Below are 10,327 nucleotides of genomic sequence, written 5' to 3' on the forward strand. Positions count from 1 at the left end.
GTCTTAGCAACCTCCATAGTTAAGTTTCCTATATCAAGGCCCTGATCAAGAATTATTAGGGTCTTCTATTTCTCAACTTTATCCAATGTTAATCTAGAATAGATAGCTAGAGATAAAGTTTCTTTTTTGGGGACTCCCTCTTCTTTCCTCTTCCTCTTTCTATCCAAGGTGTTTTCTAGCCATGATTTTATGTCAATCACCTCAGATGCAGTCCCAAGCATATCTACACTGAACATTTTCCTCTTGATTGGAGTTAATGTCTTTGTAGTGAGAATTTTGAGAAAGCTCCACCAAAGTCTAAATTAGAGAAGTCCTCCCACTTTGACACACAAAGTTAGTTCACTAATATTTGTCTATCAATTGAGATTAGCATTAAATCGTCAAGTAGCACAATTTTCCTGGTTTCTAGGTTGTAGTAATGAATTCATTCATAAATCAACTCCAAGTCTTGGACTCCAAGTAGGAAACTAGTGGCCATGACTAAACTACATCCTTAAAGATTCTTGGTAATGGGATGAATTTGTTTAGATATCAACCTTTTCTAGAAGTCTACCACGTTAAAGAAGCGAAGAGAAGTATCTGTGAAGTTTTGCAATTGGGACTTGATGCCAATTAACCCATCAAAACCCACAAACTTGGTTTCTATGAGTTCATGAATAAGATTTTGAATTGAGAAAGTGAATGAGATAATGAATGAAATGATTACAAGTTTTTCAAAAGCCATGTGTATTGAGAGAATGAAAAATCAAAGGAAAATGTGGTAACTTATTCAACTACTTCTGCATCTTTATATGAGACCTTCAATTCATCCGTTGATCTTCAAAATTTGAGCCACATAGATGAATTTGAGGAAATACCCATTGAATAGTGAATTCAAGAGTTCAACAAAAATCTAGGGGTCTTTTCACTATTTTTAAAAACTCAATGGTAACTTGTTATATGATCACTGCTTACTTTTCCATTTTCCTTTAAGTTTTGGAAAGTTACCATTGGGGTACCCCATTGAGGAAAATTCACTAAATGAGATTGTTGCTATATTTCTTCTTCCTTAATGATTTGATCCACTCCAATATCATTTTGAAATATTCTGAATCTAAAATGGGGGCCAAACTCAACCATTAACTTGATTTAATTGAAAATTTGAAAAATTGTCTTTATGGGTTGGAAACCCACCGAGGAGAAGACATTTTCCATTTTTTGTCATTACTTCCTTCTAGATCAAATCTTCAACAAAAACATTTCTAGAAGATAGGAATGCTTGGTTAAGGTGTGAGGACCTATTTGAGAGTGATTAAACATCTCATTTTTCACCTCAAGCCATTTTGCGAAAAACTATCTTCATGGGTTGAAAACCCACTGAGGAAAAGACAACTTTAGATTTTCCACCAAGGCTTAAATATTTGAGTAATAGAAAATCTAAATAATGCTTGGAGATCTTAACTTAGATTCAAATATTAATTTATCTTAGAACCCTTCACCTTTTTCATATTTTTAATCCATATGTGTTGTCAAGTGGTTATTATGGGAAATCACCTTCATGAGTTCAAAACCCATCGAGAAGAAGATGATTTTCAAATTTCTACAAATTCCTACTTATCATGGAGTGGTACACTGTGAGTGAATCTAGAGCATGATTGACCATCAAATGAGAAAATTCAATCTCTATTGGACTAGATACTAACTTACCTAACTTTTCACAAGGCAAAACAAACACCCACTAGGTAAGAGGGAAAGAGACGGGGAAAAGGGAAAATCTAATAGAGATCACCTAATCTTTGGAATTTATACCTACACACAAATGAGGACTAGACTCACTAACTACATAATACTCACTTTTTCCAATTGATTAGAATAAAAATGGGGCAAAAATCTACAAGATCAAGTCAGTGCAAGCACCCATTCCTTGAGTATTTAGGCCTCATCAAGGTAGGCTTAGACCTTCAAAGCTGAGCCTAAAGCTTTTACACCAAAATTGCACACCAAAAATCCATGAATACTCATGATATGGTACTAAGCTTCAACTGGTAGGTTGATATATTGAAGAGGAACATCCTCTTGTAAAATTGGGACATTATAAGCTCGTAGGGCTCACTTACCAAGTACCAAGCCTCTAGAAAAAATAACTTTGCACTAAAACAATCCTTATCAAAAAATAGAATATAAATATTTTTGGGTGATGCAAGATTTCTCTTACACCTAGTATTCTCCTGCATTATAAATTGAAGAAGAAATTCCTTCTTATTGATTATCTAGTAATTTTGTTATAAAGAATGCAAAATTTAAGACATAAATAATGACTGTGAAAGATTATATAGAAAAAATTTATAAAGTTGATATTAGATCTAGTCATGTTGATGATGAAGTTGAGAAAGTTTCTAGATACTGGAATAGATTGAAGACTTCTATACAAAATGAGATTAGCTTTGTAAAGATGGAAAGTGTTGAAGCATATTTGTATGCATTGAAAGATGAAGAAGTTTTCATGAAGAAAAAAGAAAGCATATAGGGAGAAAGAGGTTAAATATTTAAACACACTAGAGAAAGATCTTATGGAGAAAGTAGCAGATATGAAAATATATATAATGTCAAGGGTAATTCTAAATGGAAAGAAGATAGTTCAAGAAGAGGTAGATGTAACTACACTAGAGGTAGCTATAATAGCTACTCTAGGAATAATAGTAATGGAAAAAGAAAAGATAGAGCTTGGTTTAAAGGAAATTTTTTTAAGCATATTGAAGAAGCACATATGACTTTTGAATGTACAATTTTCGGTACAAAATTTGGAAGGAGTAGCAAAAATACTTTTATTCAGGAAGAATCTATAGATGATAATGAAACCAAGAAATGAAAGGACATGATTATAATGCCCTACCAAGGGATCCAAAAGAACTAACCTAAAGTTTTACTAAGTTTTCCAAACATTAAAAAAAAAAATGTGTAGAACAATTATAAAATAGCGAAAGAAATAACAAACAATCATACATAAGAAAACATCATAGATTACATTCCTTAAGGATCCCAAGATGTTGAATCACATTTAAATTTAAAAAATACTAAAGCTAGTAAATAACACATCTATATGAAAGAATAACTACAAATTCAATTTGTTTAAATAATATACATTTGTTCTTAATGCCACTTGGCATTAATTTAGAATGCACAATCATCCACTGTACATGTCACAATGTATGAAAAGCTGAAAGAATATACATTTATAAAATAGATTACATCATCCCTTTTGGATCCATGAAATTAAATATGGTATAATAAGTAAATCAATCCATCATATAAATATAACCATCCATCATAATATAGAAAGATAGAATGAAAGTAAAAGCAGAACAAGGAACTCTAGCCATAGCATCAATGGAAGAACTTCAATCGTAAAAGTAAAAAGAACTACTGCCCAACCTTGTGGCAACTCCAAAAGGTCCACTCCCACCATGCTAAGGAGATAGTCTCAAGTCCCAAATAGGATAACAATCCCAAAAATTAAAGTAATATCTATGTCAAGGAAAACCCTAAAAGTAATTTAACTCAAAAGATTCCAAGATAACATGACATCTAGACCTAGAGGAAACCAAAGACATGTGGGAAATCTACTATGCAAGTAGGCAAGTTTCATTGCATGAATCAACTCTAAAGTTACCTTGGCAAACTAACTTGACCTCAGCACCCTAGTGACTCTATGTGGCACAATTATCCTTTCATACTGACAAGGCATACTAATGATGCATGGTCACAACCAAGCATCCTCTCTACTCTCATCCTAGTCTATACTAGCACTGGAGGCATGGGTGAGGAAAGAAAAAGACTCTTATTAGGTTTATTTTACTCTCATTTAGTGCACTATTTTCACTTATTAAATAACCTACAATGGGTTATCGTATCAGCCACTTTGGGCTCTGACCTCCATTGCAAGCCACTTCCTGACATTACATATAGATAACCAACCCTAAGCTCATAAAAGAACAAATCAAAGAATCATAGTTTTCACTTCATTCCTATACAATTGATTGGAAAGAATTAAAAAATAATTCACAAGAACACCTTAGTCCTTAACAAGCAACTAGAAAGCATCCATAAATAACTTATTGAAGACTCAAAGTTTAAATCAAATAGGTCATACCATTCATCTCATTTTCACACAAGAACACTAAAAGCAATAATGAAAAATAGATCCAAACTCATCATAGAGCATACCAGACATATTACCATGGTTGAGTTTAAAAGATCAAGATCAAAGCATCATCATAATATCACAAAAATGGAACTCCCAAGCCTCTAGTAAACATCCTAAGACTAGTCAACACTCTAGTCAACCCAAACCCAAAACATAAGACAACATATAGTTAACAATGTAGTTTCATAGTTTGTTTTGATTTTGAAAACACACAATCTAAGTTAACAGTGAGGCTTAAGTTTTTGTTTCAATGTAAGTTTTTGAGTAGATGAGATTTACATTTCTACCCTTACCAATTAACCCATTTCTCATGATAGAACAAATTACACAGTTACTCTTAACTTATGAAATTCCAAAGTTCACAATTAAATATCATAAGATGAATTTAAAATAATTATCTCTAATAAATTATAATAATAATGATAATTGATCATTACTTAAAATCGCTATGATTTTATTGATAATTAAAATTATTAAATAATAATATCAAAAAAAAAAACTTAAATGTTATTAAATTATTATTAATTAAAAACTTAATTAGACTAAATTAACTAAATTAAATTAATAATTATTTAAAACACACTGTATTAATAATTAATTAATCCTTAATTAAATTAATAAATAATAAAAATTATTAATAAAGAATAATTAAATTTAGTAAAATTTATAATTAATAAAATAATTTTTAAAAAAACATCGCATATGAAAAAAGTGTTTTAGGTCCATCGGCTGGCCTTCAAAGGTTGTTGTCGCACTACTACTATGCGCACTCACAGCCCAAATCGTCGCCAAGAGGGGAAAATAAGGGAGGTGGGGGTTTGGTGGCCCCACCTCCTTTCAATTTTTTTTGTTATTTTAAATTTTGTTATATATTAATATAAATTGGTTTTAAAACAAGCTCCTCATGCAATACATATATATATATATAAACATTGTGAATTTAGTCTGATAGGGAAACCTAGATAAACCAATCAAAATCTTCATTCTAATTTTTTTGATTTCATCTCAGAACTATTCCTGATTGAAAAATAACTATTCAATTTATAGAACGAGGGTTTCCTAATCTTACAATCCTCATATTTAGATATTATTTGATATGAATACCAATAAATTCATCATGAAAGATTGAAAGATTTATCACAAATCAAATTTGGAAAAATATATTAACAAACACGATGTAGACAAGAATATTGAATAACATAATTCATTAAATGATTAAAGCACAATATTCTACCCAAATCTAATGCTAATACACAACCACTCAAAGATTGTGAGAGAATTCTCTTTTCCCTCAAAACCTTCTCTCTGAAAAATCTCTTCTCCAAAATTCTTGGTCCTTGTAAAAAAAACTCTTAATCTCTGATATGGAGTTCTTCCCTAAATTTGAGGCACTGATTGTACGATCATGTGAGGGAACTCATTGATCACAATCTTTTAACTCTTTATTTACGTTTTGGATATTCATGCACACTTTTTACAATTTAAAATATCTTTAATAAATTAATTTGTCTTTCTCTCTTTAATTAATTTTCAAAGCATTTTTTGATAAAATATTTATTAGCTTAAGTAATAATGATATTTTGCATTTATGTAAAAATGATCTCCTAAATATATTATTATTAAATTAAATTAATATTATTACACTCTCAAATTAGACTATAATTTTCTCTTTAAATTTAATTGTTTTTATTTAATTAATTTCTCAATTAATTAAATATAATTAAATACTAAAATTATCTTTATAATTTTCCATTAAATTAAATCATTAATTAATATTTTAATTTGACTTAATTAATAGAAAAATCACTAAAGACCTACAAGATGAAATATGACAACACATCATAAAATATAACATACAAAATCAAACTCAAGGGTTATAATCATGAATTTACATCCTATGAAAAATTCAAAAGGGTAATCATCTCAGATACTTGTCATAATTTTCTAGGACAATTGGTTTAATGGTTAGGATTTGGACTCAAGAATTGATCTCCCCTCTCTTAACATTGAGATATTGTGATAGGGTATGCTCATCCTAGCAATTCAGGGAAGTTGATACCTAGTACCTACAATCTGCATAAAATCCACGCATGTACAAACACATATATCCTAAACTAAATAGGCAATGGTAGGAAGTGGTGCATCGTGTAGATCTCGACTAGCAAGTGACTATGATTTCCTTCCCTAACCACATTAGAAACGTCATTCCTAAAGAAAACATACATGCACACCATTAACATGCAGTATGGGGTAAGTATCCATAGGAAAACACGTATAAATACTTGATCTAACTAATATCATCTAATAACTAAAGTCATTGTAAATAATCATCATCAAGGTATAATCATGAATACATGAATTAACTAGTACCAAAGTAGTCTCATCGTATAATCAACTGAGTATGAAAACAATATCCAATAATAAGTAGGAGATAATTTCCACAGCTAGTCAAATTGTGATATGAATATCAGGATTTAACTGTGTTCATCCTGATATTCATATCACAATATCCAATAAACTGGAAAATAATGCTACTAATCATCAAGCATAAACATGAACTAGCCTAAAAGAGTGGAAATAATAACCGAATGTAAACTAGGGGTAGGCACTACACTAATGATGAGGAGAACCTTATGGAATGAGCATTTGGAAAATGAACATATTTTGAGGAAAGGTCTATTTAAGACCTAATGTAAGATAAGAGACATGTTGCAAAGTGATCATTGATCGTGGCATTTTTGAGAATCTACCATTTGAAGAATTGATGAATAAATTGAATTTTTAAAGATTAGATAAACCTAACCTTATCACATTTCTTGGATCAAGGATAAATGCAAATTACTAGTAAGTGAATAGTGCCTTGTGAAATTTAAATTTGGAAATTACCTTGATGAAGTCATGTGTAATATCATGCATATAGATTTTTGTTATATACTTTTGGGAAGATCTTGGTGATATGATAAGAAATATTTGTATGATGGTAGTGGTGGTCTCATTTTTTACAAGGCAAAATTTTTCTAAATTTAGGTGTAAAAAATTAGATAAGGGTTTGGTTTTTTGTGTAACTTTAACCCTAGGTGAAACCCTACTAAAATAAAATCTCATGTCCCAAATAAACATGTTAGGTTTGATGCTTGTATTTTTCAAATGTTTTTTTGGAGTCACAATTTGTTTCCAAAATAAAATATCTTTTTGGGAAATTATTTTAAATTTCAAACTTTTCAATATTTTCTTCTCGAGTTTTTCCTCCCATCAAATCTTTCCTAAATCTATAGTGGTTGTCATGTCACATAGTGAAGTTGTGAGTGTTTTATCCTATGCAACATGGTGACCATCATGAAATAAAAAGATGGTGACAGAAATAGAAAATGGGATGCCTATTTTTCATTATTTTAAAAGTTCTTGGTGATTAGGTTGATGTCATAAGCGTCAGCATCAGAGAAATGAACTAGGTGGAAGACACTTTATGTTCTATCACAAGTTTGGGAAAATCTCAAAGGTTGCTATATCGTGACTAGAAAATGAAAGAGCCCTGTCGGTAGTGACATAATGCCTTAACAAAAAAATCAAAAGGTGTAAGGTTTGTAAATGGATAGGTGCCGTAAAGTCATTCTATTTTTAATGAGGATATATGCTCATGATGTGTTGTCTGAAGCACTGAATGTAGTAATAATGGAAAAAAATGGTGAACTTTCTCGATATCAAAATTTCAAAAGCCTAAAGGAGGTCAACATGTCACAATCGAAAAATGAAGGAATCCCATTGATAGCAACATAGCACCTTGACAGAAAAAGGAAATGTGGTAACATTTAAAGGGTGGGTCCCAAGAGTCTCCTAATTAGTGATGAGTCAAGTATCTAGTGTGACACATTGACATTAGTTAAAATGTGTATGCCAAAGGTTGCTATGTCGCAACCAAAAAATCCACATTGAGTGTTGGTAGTGACATAGCGCCTTACTGGAAAAGATGAAACATGGCGAAGCTCAGTTTTATGGTGTTATAGAAAGGATTAAAATATTATATGGTTTACCAGCTTCTCAGAATATTGCCAAGTCACATATGACATGGTAATGCATGAAAGAAAAGGGCAGATGAAGATTCAAGACCATCAAATTATAGTTAATCAACGATTGTCACTAAGTCGCTATGAGGACTGGCTAATTTTTTAAGGGTAGCATCATAACGACCTAAGAAAGAAAAGGAGGGACCCTCCATAGTCACATTAAATCATTGATCAAATACACATGATTAGTTTGAAGTGGAATTGACAATGGTCGTTATGTCACATAAAGAATATGCTCACTGCTTAAGCATGGTGACATAACGAGAAGGTGACATGTGTCCACGAAGTGCCAATGGAACCAGTCTAAAATGCCAGCAGTGAAAGAAAAGCTTATATGGAGAAAGCTAATTGGGTTGACTTCCAACTTGGTGAGTGAAAAATGAGTCATTCTTATTTTTATTCTTGGATTGTTAGATTTTTCTTAGATCGGTGGCATATTTTTAAAATTAGAAGGTGGTGTCACTCTGTTCTCCTTACAGTTCATTTATGAAGGTTTAAAACTCCTCATGCAACCTAGGAATAGAGTATATTGCAAAAAATCTTGTCGTTTCTTTCATATGCAAACAAATCTCTAGGCTTTCAAAGAATTTAGAGCTACTAAGAATTTGCACTACGTGACCACAATGTGAAAGATTTACAGCTTCTCCACAAAATATTGTAGAATTCTTGAAGGTAGTAGAGAGTCAAAGTAAGTTTATGTTCTCACCATATACATTAAAGTTTTATAATTTTTTGCAAAGTTGTTCACCATGCCTCCAAAGAAATTTTTTTTAGGTCAAGAGGATTATTTGGCTAGAAATATTCATGATGATCTTCTTGAATTATTGCTTGAATCCATAAACGAGACTATCAAGGTGAAAAAGTTAATCTCCCTAAACCCTAGACTCAAGATTGCTAATGGATTGTTTGATAAGGGAAATTGGGTTAGGGATGCTAAAAATTCTCAAATAGGGCTTTCTCTCTTTAAAAAATGGTTCTCAAAAAGGAAATTATTTGCCTCTCATGTAAATATCTGGAACTTTGACTTGGGAAAGCTAGTGGTCCCTAGTGTCTTCATGGATGCTGACTTATTGATGACTATTTCCAAAAGCTATGATCTAGAAATTAGAGTAGTAAGAAGAAAAAATGGTGAATGTATTATCACAATAAGCCTTGAAGAAATTTGAGAAATATTTGGTCTAGAGTCACTATTGGATTATCATACACCCATCGACCTATAAGGTTTAGGAAAATAATATTTGTCTAAAAGGGATATGATCAGGTAGGGTTCTCTAAGGGCACACATAGGCATGATTGGGAACTTGCCAACAATTACAACATCCTCTAAGGAGACTTTTAAAAAGGAATACTTCACTTCTCAGGCTATAGAAATATATTTGACTCTGTGTAGGGTTTTTGGTGAAGATGAACAAAATATTATGCCTATAAGTTTCATGTATATGCTAGCTTAGATTTCTTCTTTTTGTGTTGATGTTATTTTTGATTTCACGTCCTACTTAGTAGAAGAAATCCATAGAGGTCTGGCTGGAATTGCCAAAGGCAAGATTGAAAAAACTTTTGGTCATTATTTTGTGCTGATGCACATGTTTTTGTTCAAAGGGGCAACATATTTTGGTAAAGAAATGGATTTGAATAGAGAACATGAGGGAGAGGCTCTACCAATTCAATTGTGGAGTGTAGATATGACTTGGGATCTAGAGAAGACTAGTTTTGCCAGGTTTGATAGGTATTTTGCCTCAAAGCTAAGATGCCTCTTACTCAAGGACAATCCAAGGATTCCTAAGGCACTAATGGATTTTATCAAGCTTGTTGGCTCTTAATTTAACAGTTTTGAAAATGACCAAGAAACCAGATAGATGCATCTAAGGCTAGCAAATTCCTATGATGGATACACCTGGCTACAGTCTTGGGCCAACTATAAGGCTAGACCCTTCTTCTTCTTCGGGCTCTGCAAAACCTAGGCAAGTGGACCTAGAGATTCTTTATATGGTACCAATTATCAAAGCATACACTGAATCTAATATAAAGTAGATAAAACCCTTATTTCTCCTATTAACTCATGTAATAACACATCTCTATA

This window comes from Cupressus sempervirens, chromosome 10 (genome assembly GCF_028749045.1).
Source record: "Cupressus sempervirens isolate cs-2001-9-10 chromosome 10, ASM2874904v1, whole genome shotgun sequence".
Taxonomy (NCBI): Eukaryota; Viridiplantae; Streptophyta; class Pinopsida; order Cupressales; family Cupressaceae; genus Cupressus; species Cupressus sempervirens.